An 11,202-nucleotide genomic window follows, 5' to 3' on the forward strand; every position below is an offset into this window, starting at 1 on the left:
ACTCTAACCCCTCTGAACTCTAACCCCTCTGAACTCTAACTGAACTCTAACCCTTCTGAGCCCTAACCCCTCTGAACTCTAACCCCTCTGAACTCTAACTGAACTCTAACCCTTCTGAGCCCTAACCCCTCTGAACTCTAACCCCTCTGAACTCTAACTGAACTCTAACCCTTCTGAGCCCTAACCCCTCTGAACTCTAACCCCTCTGAACTCTAACCCCTCTGAACTCTAACCCCTCTGAGCCCCAACCACAGCAGGGGAACATGGAGGAGTGGGTTCAACATGGCGTCCACTCAAAACCCAACAACAACCTCCTAATGGTTGGCTACAGCCCAGCCAGGAGAACAGGGAGGAGAGGGTTGGCTACAGCCCAGCCAGGGGAACAGGGAGGAGAGGGTTGGCTACAGCCCAGCCAGGGGAACAGGGAGGAGAGGGTTGGCTACAGCCCAGCCAGGAGAACAGGGAGGAGAGGGTTTAACACAGCCCAGCCAGGGGCCGGTAAAGACAGCACATTAGCTGGCTAGATCAACATCCTCCAGCTGGCTGAGACTCCAGGCCAGGGAGGGAGACAGATGTAATGGAAGCCCAGGAACAGAGCCCGTTCTCTGGACACTCTGGACTCTGAACACCCCTCCCTGCTGGAGCTGATACCAGAGAACCCGTTCCCTCCAGCTGTCTGGCTGGACATCCAGCAGAGACATAATGTGTGTCCCAGATGGCACCTTATTCCCTTCATAGTGCACTACTTTGATCACATAGTGCACTACTTTTTGACCACATGGATCCTGGTCAAAGTAGTGCACTATAAAGGGAATAGTGTGCAATTTGGGATGCAGTCCATTGACCCAGCAGGTGAGGTGGATGGAGACAGGGAGAAAAAGGTCTGGAGTCGCTGGACTGGAGAATGTAAACAGACCAGAGGGAAGTCGTCCACAGCCAAGCATCTGCTTCTAGTTAGACCAGGAGGGTTCACTGTTCCATCTCTCTCTCTATAAAATAAACCTGTGGGAAATGAACGTTTATTTTCTATGTCAGGAGATCCGCGTGCCGAGCAGCACTTCTAGGACTAGAGACGGAGGGCGGACCGAGTCAACCTGAGCAGAATCCTCTCCTCTCCTCTCCTCTCCTCTCCTCTCCTCTCCTCTCCTCTCCTCTCCTCTCCTCTCCTCTCCTCTCCCCTCCCCTCCTCTCCTCTCCTCTCCTCTCCTCTCCTCTCCCCTCCCCTCCTCTCCTCTCCTCGACTGACTGACTGAGGTGTGAATGTCTCTGTGTGTGTGGTGTGCGTCTCTGTGTGTGTGTGTGTGTGTGTGTGTGTGTGTGTGTGTGTGTGTGTGTGTGTGTGTGTGTGTGTGTGTTAACATTCAGGACACGCCTGAGTCTGAGGTGTGATTAATACAAGCCAGTCTGCCGTTGCTCTAATGGCCTCTGCTTCCTACAGACCTCCCACATGCTAATGAGTTAACACACAAACACACACTGCCACAACCACAACCGAAAGATTAGACTGGGTCAGAACCGCTCACTCTTCAGGGGTTGAGACAGGAGACAGATTTGACTGGGTCAGAACCACTCACTCTTCAGGGGTTGAGACAGGAGACAGATTAGACTGGGTCAGAACCCCTCACTCTTCAGGGGTTGAGACAGGAGACAGATTAGACTGGGTCAGAACCCTTCACTCTTCAGGGGTTGAGACAGGAGACAGATTAGACTGGGTCAGAACACTTCACTCCACAGGGGTTGAGACAGGAGACAGATTAGACTGGGTCAGAACCGCTCACTCTTCAGGGGTTGAGACAGGAGACAGATTAGACTGGGTCAGAACCCCTCACTCTTCAGGGGTTGAGACAGGAGACAGATTAGACTGGGTCAGAACCCTTCACTCCTCAGGGGTTGTGGCTACATTCTGTCTATGATAAACATGGCCATGCATTGGTTTATTGCAACAAAAAAAACTTGCTTTTTCATTATAAACCCATTTACTTGTGTGGCTGCCAGATAAATAGTGGTGCACTTCTGTTGTCATCTGATGAAAATGAAACTATATTATAACTATATTCAACTATAGCTGCACGCCCCTGATCACTATTGAAGCAACAAAAACACTGTTGACTTTCAATATAAACGCCGACTGGTTCAAAACGCTGATTTTTTTGATGGTCTGCGTTTATGAAAAGGCTGATTTGTGAACTCTTAACGCGACCCCTGACCTCTGATGCATTAAACCGATACTCAGCCTAACAGTGACATAATACTACGTGTCTGTCTCTGATGTTGACTGATACAATGCAGCAGAGACCCATTACCCTGTCATGACTGGAACACTATTTAGAAGACACACGCCCCTGAGGGTACAACCTCATCAACCTCATCAACACATCAGGTTGAAGACCACTACCTGAGGGTACAACCTCCTCAACACGTCAGGTTGAAGACACACGACCCTGAGGGTACAACCTCATCAACCTCATCAACACGTCAGGTTGAAGACACAAGACCCTGAGGGTACAACCTCATCAACCTCATCAACACGTCAGGTTGAAGACACACGACCCTGAGGGTACAACCTCCTCAACACGTCAGGTTGAAGACACACGCCCCTGAGGGTACAACCTCCTCAACACGTCAGGTTGAAGACACACGACCCTGAGGGTACAACCTCATCAACCTCATCAACACGTCAGGTTGAAGACACACGCCCCTGAGGGTACAACCTCATCAACCTCATCAACACGCCAGGTTGAAGACCACTACCCTGAGGGTACAACCTCATCAACACGTCAGGTTGAAGACACACGACCCTGAGGGTACAACCTCCTCAACACGTCAGGTTGAAGACACACGACCCTGAGGGTACAACCTCATCAACCTCATCAACACGTCAGGTTGAAGACACACGCCCCTGAGGGTACAACCTCATCAACCTCATCAACACGCCAGGTTGAAGACCACTACCCTGAGGGTACAACCTCATCAACACGTCAGGTTGAAGACACACGACCCTGAGGGTACAACCTCATCAACACGCCAGGTTGAAGACACACTACCCTGAGGGTACAACCTCCTCAACCTCATCAACACGCCAGGTTGAAGACACACGACCCTGAGGGTACAACCTCATCAACACGCCAGGTTGAAGACACACGCCCCTGAGGGTACAACCTCATCAACACGTCAGGTTGAAGACACACGCCCCTGAGGGTACAACCTCATCAACACGTCAGGTTGAAGACACAGGAAATCTTTCACCTAGAACTATACAGACGGTTCCTTGGTATAAATGCTGGTAATAGATTTAATGACGTGTCATCTTTGTCACACTATAGAGATAGCTTGCATCAAGTTCTTCACTGACACATTATAGATGTTCTTGGGGATTTTTTTTAGGAACAAGTTACTGAAACAAGTAAGTGAAACAAGTAAGTGAAACAAGTAAGTGAAATGCTGACCGAGGCTTTAACATAACGTATTGTCATCTCTCCAGAGACACTCTTCCCAGCAGCCACACGAAGAGATACCTCTCTGTTTGTTATGAAGTATGACAAGGGAGATCCCACCGGGCACGTACGTCAATTCCTACGTCTATTCCCTCCGTTAGGTTCAAAGTCATTTCATTGAAATGACGTGGAAACAACGTTGATTCAGCCGGTGTGTGTCTAATGGGATATCTATGGCCTTTACTCACCAGTCACCTCATTTTATTCCAAAGCACAACATTGTCAACTCTCTCAGCATAGTCAGTCACTTCACAAGACGTGTCAGACGATCCAGGAAGTCAATGATGTAGAGACTATAGTTTCTTATAGTTTCTTAACGTTCAACACAGCAACTGGAGAAGTTAAAGTTAAAGTCAAGTTTTTGATGTAAATGGCGTGTAAATGTTATATAAGGATCCAGACAGTTTGTGTTGTTGTTGGGATTTCCCTTCAGCCTCCCCCAACCAGAGATTCAGTTCCTCACCCTTGTTGTGCAGTACGGGGGCTATGAAAAAACATGGACAAAATGCTTCAAAAACAACCAAATATGTCCTTTTAGAAAAGGAAGATCTCTCAGTATAGTGATGCAGGCCTTTAGAACATTATCCACTACATTATCTTCCATTTTGTAGCGACTCGAGAGACAGGCAGCAGGTTACTCAGAGAATGGAACAGCTGGATAGGGGGAAACAGATTGAGTTGTGGATCTAGTTCAGAATGGAACAGCTGGATAGGAGGAAACAGATTGAGTTGTGGATCTAGTTCAGAATGGAACAGCAGGATAGGGGGAAACAGATTGAGTTGTGGATCTAGTTCAGAATGGAACAGCAGGATAGGAGGAAACAGATTGAGTTGTGGATCTAGTTCAGAATGGAACAGCTGGATAGGGGGAAACAGATTGAGTTGTGGATCTAGTTCAGAATGGAACAGCAGGATAGGGGGAAACAGATTGAGTTGTGGATCTAGTTCTGAATGGAACAGCTGGATAGGAGGAAACAGATTGAGTTGTGGATCTAGTTCAGAATGGAACAGCTGGATAGGGGGAAACAGATTGAGTTGTGGATCTAGTTCAGAATGGAACAGCAGGATAGGAGGAAACAGATTGAGTTGTGGATCTAGTTCAGAATGGAACAGCAGGATAGGAGGAAACAGATTGAGTTGTGGATCTAGTTCAGAATGGAACAGCAGGATAGGAGGAAACAGATTGAGTTGTGGATCTAGTTCAGAATGGAACAGCTGGATAGGAGGAAACAGATTGAGTTGTGGATCTAGTTCAGAATGGAACAGCAGGATAGGAGGAAACATATTGAGTTGTGGATCTAGTTCAGAATGGAACAGCAGGATAGGAGGAAACAGATTGAGTTGTGGATCTAGTTCAGAATGGAACAGCAGGATAGGAGGAAACAGATTGAGTTGTGGATCTAGTTCAGAATGGAACAGCAGGATAGGAGGAAACAGATTGAGTTGTGGATCTAGTTCAGAATGGAACAGCTGGATAGGAGGAAACAGATTGAGTTGTGGATCTAGTTCAGAATGGAACAGCAGGATAGGGGGAAACAGATTGAGTTGTGGATCTAGTTCTGAATGGAACAGATGGATAGGGGGAAACAGATTGAGTTGTGGATCTAGTTCAGAATGGAACAGCAGGATAGGAGGAAACAGATTGAGTTGTGGATCTAGTTCAGAATGGAACAGCAGGATAGGGGGAAACAGATTGAGTTGTGGATCTAGTTCAGAATGGAACAGCAGGATAGGGGGAAACAGATTGAGTTGTGGATCTAGTTCTGAATGGAAACGATGGATAGGAGGAAACAGATTGAGTTGTGGATCTAGTTCAGAATGGAACAGCAGGATAGGGGGAAACAGATTAAGTTGTGGATCTAGTTCAGAATGGAACAGCTGGATAGGAGGAAACAGATTGAGTTGTGGATCTAGTTCTGAATGGAACAGATGGATAGGGGGAAACAGATTGAGTTGTGGATCTAGTTCTGAATGGAAACGATGGATAGGAGGAAACAGATTGAGTTGTGGATCTAGTTCTGAATGGAACAGATGGATAGGGGGAAACAGATTGAGTTGTGGATCTAGTTCAGAATGGAACAGCTGGATAGGAGGAAACAGATTGAGTTGTGGATCTAGTTCAGAATGGAACAGCAGGATAGGAGGAAACAGATTGAGTTGTGGATCTAGTTCAGAATGGAACAGCTGGATAGGAGGAAACAGATTAAGTTGTGGATCTAGTTCAGAATGGAACAGCAGGATAGGGGGAAACAGATTGAGTTGTGGATCTAGTTCAGAATGGAACAGCAGGATAGGAGGAAACAGATTGAGTTGTGGATCTAGTTCAGAATGGAACAGCTGGATAGGAGGAAACAGATTAAGTTGTGGATCTAGTTCAGAATGGAACAGCTGGATAGGGGGAAACAGATTAAGTTGTGGATCTAGTTCAGAATGGAACAGCAGGATAGGAGGAAACAGATTGAGTTGTGGATCTAGTTCAGAATGGAACAGCAGGATAGGAGGAAACAGATTGAGTTGTGGATCTAGTTCAGAATGGAACAGCTGGATAGGGGGAAACAGATTGAGTTGTGGATCTAGTTCAGAATGGAACAGCAGGATAGGAGGAAACAGATTGAGTTGTGGATCTAGTTCAGAATGGAACAACAGGATAGGAGGAAACAGATTGAGTTGTGGATCTAGTTCAGAATGGAACAGCTGGATAGGGGGAAACAGATTGAGTTGTGGATCTAGTTCAGAATGGAACAGCTGGATAGGGGAAACAGATTGAGTTGTGGATCTAGTTCAGAATGGAACAGCAGGATAGGAGGAAACAGATTAAGTTGTGGATCTAGTTCAGAATGGAACAGCTGGATAGGGGGAAACAGATTGAGTTGTGGATCTAGTTCAGAATGGAACAGCAGGATAGGAGGAAACAGATTGAGTTGTGGATCTAGTTCAGAATGGAACAGCTGGATAGGAGGAAACAGATTGAGTTGTGGATCTAGTTCAGAATGGAACAGCTGGATAGGGGGAAACAGATTGAGTTGTGGATCTAGTTCAGAATGGAACAGCTGGATAGGGGAAACAGATTGAGTTGTGGATCTAGTTCAGAATGGAACAGCAGGATAGGAGGAAACAGATTGAGTTGTGGATCTAGTTCAGAATGGAACAGCTGGATAGGAGGAAACAGATTGAGTTGTGGATCTAGTTCAGAATGGAACAGCTGGATAGGGGGAAACAGATTGAGTTGTGGATCTAGTTCTGAATGGAACAGCAGGATAGGGGGAAACAGATTGAGTTGTGGATCTAGTTCAGAATGGAACAGCTGGATAGGAGGAAACAGATTGAGTTGTGGATCTAGTTCAGAATGGAACAGCTGGATAGGAGGAAACAGATTGAGTTGTGGATCTAGTTCAGAATGGAACAGCAGGATAGGAGGAAACAGATTGAGTTGTGGATCTAGTTCAGAATGGAACAGCAGGATAGGAGGAAACAGATTGAGTTGTGGATCTAGTTCAGAATGGAACAGCAGGATAGGGGGAAACAGATTGAGTTGTGGATCTAGTTCTGAATGGAAACGATGGATAGGAGGAAACAGATTGAGTTGTGGATCTAGTTCTGAATGGAACAGATGGATAGGGGGAAACAGATTGAGTTGTGGATCTAGTTCAGAATGGAACAGCTGGATAGGAGGAAACAGATTGAGTTGTGGATCTAGTTCAGAATGGAACAGCAGGATAGGGGGAAACAGATTGAGTTGTGGATCTAGTTCAGAATGGAACAGCAGGATAGGAGGAAACAGATTGAGTTGTGGATCTAGTTCAGAATGGAACAGCTGGATAGGAGGAAACAGATTGAGTTGTGGATCTAGTTCAGAATGGAACAGCAGGATAGGGGGAAACAGATTAAGTTGTGGATCTAGTTCAGAATGGAACAGCAGGATAGGGGGAAACAGATTAAGTTGTGGATCTAGTTCAGAATGGAACAGCTGGATAGGGGAAACAGATTGAGTTGTGGATCTAGTTCAGAATGGAACAGCAGGATAGGGGGAAACAGATTAAGTTGTGGATCTAGTTCAGAATGGAACAGCAGGATAGGGGGAAACAGATTAAGTTGTGGATCTAGTTCAGAATGGAACAGCTGGATAGGGGGAAACAGATTAAGTTGTGGATCTAGTTCAGAATGGAACAGCAGGATAGGAGGAAACAGATTGAGTTGTGGATCTAGTTCAGAATGGAACAGCAGGATAGGAGGAAACAGATTGAGTTGTGGATCTAGTTCAGAATGGAACAGCTGGATAGGGGGAAACAGATTGAGTTGTGGATCTAGTTCAGAATGGAACAGCTGGATAGGGGAAACAGATTGAGTTGTGGATCTAGTTCAGAATGGAACAGCAGGATAGGAGGAAACAGATTGAGTTGTGGATCTAGTTCAGAATGGAACAGCTGGATAGGAGGAAACAGATTGAGTTGTGGATCTAGTTCAGAATGGAACAGCTGGATAGGGGGAAACAGATTGAGTTGTGGATCTAGTTCTGAATGGAACAGCAGGATAGGGGGAAACAGATTGAGTTGTGGATCTAGTTCAGAATGGAACAGCAGGATAGGGGGAAACAGATTAAGTTGTGGATCTAGTTCAGAATGGAACAGCTGGATAGGGGAAACAGATTGAGTTGTGGATCTAGTTCAGAATGGAACAGCAGGATAGGGGGAAACAGATTAAGTTGTGGATCTAGTTCAGAATGGAACAGCAGGATAGGGGGAAACAGATTAAGTTGTGGATCTAGTTCAGAATGGAACAGCTGGATAGGGGGAAACAGATTAAGTTGTGGATCTAGTTCAGAATGGAACAGCAGGATAGGAGGAAACAGATTGAGTTGTGGATCTAGTTCAGAATGGAACAGCTGGATAGGAGGAAACAGATTGAGTTGTGGATCTAGTTCAGAATGGAACAGCAGGATAGGAGGAAACAGATTGAGTTGTGGATCTAGTTCAGAATGGAACAGCTGGATAGGGGGAAACAGATTGAGTTGTGGATCTAGTTCAGAATGGAACAGCAGGATAGGAGGAAACAGATTGAGTTGTGGATCTAGTTCAGAATGGAACAGCAGGATAGGGGGAAACAGATTGAGTTGTGGATCTAGTTCTGAATGGAAACGATGGATAGGAGGAAACAGATTGAGTTGTGGATCTAGTTCAGAATGGAACAGCAGGATAGGAGGAAACAGATTGAGTTGTGGATCTAGTTCAGAATGGAACAGCAGGATAGGGGGAAACAGATTGAGTTGTGGATCTAGTTCAGAATGGAACAGCAGGATAGGAGGAAACGGATTGAGTTGTGGATCTAGTTCAGAATGGAACAGCAGGATAGGAGGAAACAGATTGAGTTGTGGATCTAGTTCAGAATGGAACAGCAGGATAGGAGGAAACAGATTGAGTTGTGGATCTAGTTCAGAATGGAACAGCAGGATAGGAGGAAACAGATTGAGTTGTGGATCTAGTTCAGAATGGAACAGCTGGATAGGGGGAAACAGATTGAGTTGTGGATCTAGTTCAGAATGGAACAGCAGGATAGGAGGAAACAGATTGAGTTGTGGATCTAGTTCAGAATGGAACAGCAGGATAGGAGGAAACAGATTGAGTTGTGGATCTAGTTCAGAATGGAACAGCTGGATAGGAGGAAACAGATTGAGTTGTGGATCTAGTTCAGAATGGAACAGCTGGATAGGGGGAAACAGATTGAGTTGTGGATCTAGTTCAGAATGGAACAGCAGGATAGGAGGAAACAGATTGAGTTGTGGATCTAGTTCAGAATGGAACAGCTGGATAGGAGGAAACGGATTGAGTTGTGGATCTAGTTCAGAATGGAACAGCTGGATAGGAGGAAACAGATTGAGTTGTGGATCTAGTTCAGAATGGAACAGCTGGATAGGGGGAAACAGATTGAGTTGTGGATCTAGTTCAGAATGGAACAGCTGGATAGGAGGAAACAGATTGAGTTGTGGATCTAGTTCAGAATGGAACAGCTGGATAGGGGGAAACAGATTGAGTTGTGGATCTTGTTCAGAATGACAATGTCATGTATACAACAACTACAACATCTTCTCCTTTAAGAGTTTTTTTTAAAGAGTTTCCTGCTATTTCTAGGGGGTTTACGGTTAAGGTTAGAATTAGTGTTAGGATTAGAATTAGGTTTAGGGTTAGGAGCTAGGGTTAGGTTTATGTTTTCAGGTTATGGGTAGAGTTAAGGAAAATAGAACTTTGCATGGGAATCAATTGTGTGTCCCCACACGTTTAGTTGTACAAGACTGTGTGTGTATGTGCAGGCGTGTGTGTGTGTGTGTCTGTGTGTGTGTGTGTGTGTCTGTGCGTGCGTGCGTGTGTGTGTGTGTGTCAGAGAGGTCTCTAAGTCCATGGCCGCTAGTTCAGTCACGTCTTCAAGGTAAAGTTGTTGTGAGAACAGCACTAAGGTGGTCAGGGTCAGTCAGGTCGTTAAGCATTACGTGTTTTCACCACTGGCTACAGAGACACAACAGAACAGGCCTTGTTGTGTCTCACATCGCTCCCTACTCACTGTGGTACACATTAAACACTAGTTGTAAGGAACACGAGGGGAGACAGAGAGCTGGTTTCAAGCACAGGGCGCAGCAGGTGTTTATTGCAAAGGACCACAGGAGGAGGCAGGTGGCAGGGTCCAGGGGCAGGCAGAAGGTCATACACAGGAGGAGGCAGGTAGCTGGGTCCAGGGGCAGGCAGAAGGTCATACACAGGAGGAGGCAGGTAGCTGGGCCCAGGGGCAGGCAGAAGGTCATACACAGGAGGAGGCAGGTAGCTGGGCCCAGGGGCAGGCAGAAGGTCATACACAGGAGGAGGCAGGTAGCTGGGTCCAGGGGCAGGCAGAAAGTCATACACAGGAGGAGGCAGGTAGCTGGGTCCAGGGGCAGGCAGAAGGTCATACAGAGGAGGAGGCAGGTTGCTGGGTCCAGGGGCAGGCAGAAGGTCATACACAGGAGGAGGCAGGTAGCTGGGTTCAGGGGCAGGCAGTAGGTTATACACAGGAGGAGGCAGGTAGCTGGGTCCAGGGGCAGGCAGAAGGTCATACACAGGAGGAGGCAGGTAGCTGGGTCCAGGGGCAGGCAGAAGGTCATACACAGGAGGAGGCAGGTAGCTGGATCCAGGGGCAGGCAGAAGGTCATACACAGGAGGAGGCAGGTAGCTGGGTCCAGGGGCAGGCAGAAGGTCATACACAGGAGGAGGCAGGTAGCTGGGTCCAGGGGCAGGCAGAAGGTCATACACAGGAGGAGGCAGGTAGCTGGGTCCAGGGGCAGGCAGAAGGTCATACACAGGAGGAGGCAGGTAGCTGGGTCCAGGGACAGGCAGAAGGTCATACACAGGAGGAGGCAGGTAGCTGGGTCCAGGGGCAGGCAGAAGGTAATACACAGGAGGAGGCAGGTAGCTGGGTCCAGGGGCAGGCAGAAGGTCACACACAGGAGGCAGGTAGCTGGGTCCAGGGGCAGGCAGAAGGTCATACACAGGGGGTCCAAAAGGGCAACAGTACAGGCAGGGAAAAGGCTAGTAACGTAGTCCAGGAGATCAGGCAAGAGGTTGATAACAGGAAATCCGATAGGTTAAAGTACAGGCAGGGAATAGGCAAAAGGCGTCATTAGTGAGGCAGGCAAAACTATCAAACACAGAAGGATTAAATCACGGGAAACACAGAGCTCTGAAAG

General features: G+C 47.0%; 1 protein-coding gene across 6 annotated transcripts in view; it reads right to left on the bottom strand.

Moving 5' to 3' along the window:
• LOC139575519 (C-myc promoter-binding protein-like) overlaps positions 1–11,202 on the bottom strand; it is a 252,682-nt gene that overhangs the window by 227,866 nt on the left and 13,614 nt on the right. The window lies entirely within an intron of this gene.

The sequence above is a fragment of the Salvelinus alpinus genome, chromosome 5 (assembly GCF_045679555.1).
Source record: "Salvelinus alpinus chromosome 5, SLU_Salpinus.1, whole genome shotgun sequence".
In the NCBI taxonomy this organism is placed as follows: Eukaryota; Metazoa; Chordata; class Actinopteri; order Salmoniformes; family Salmonidae; genus Salvelinus; species Salvelinus alpinus.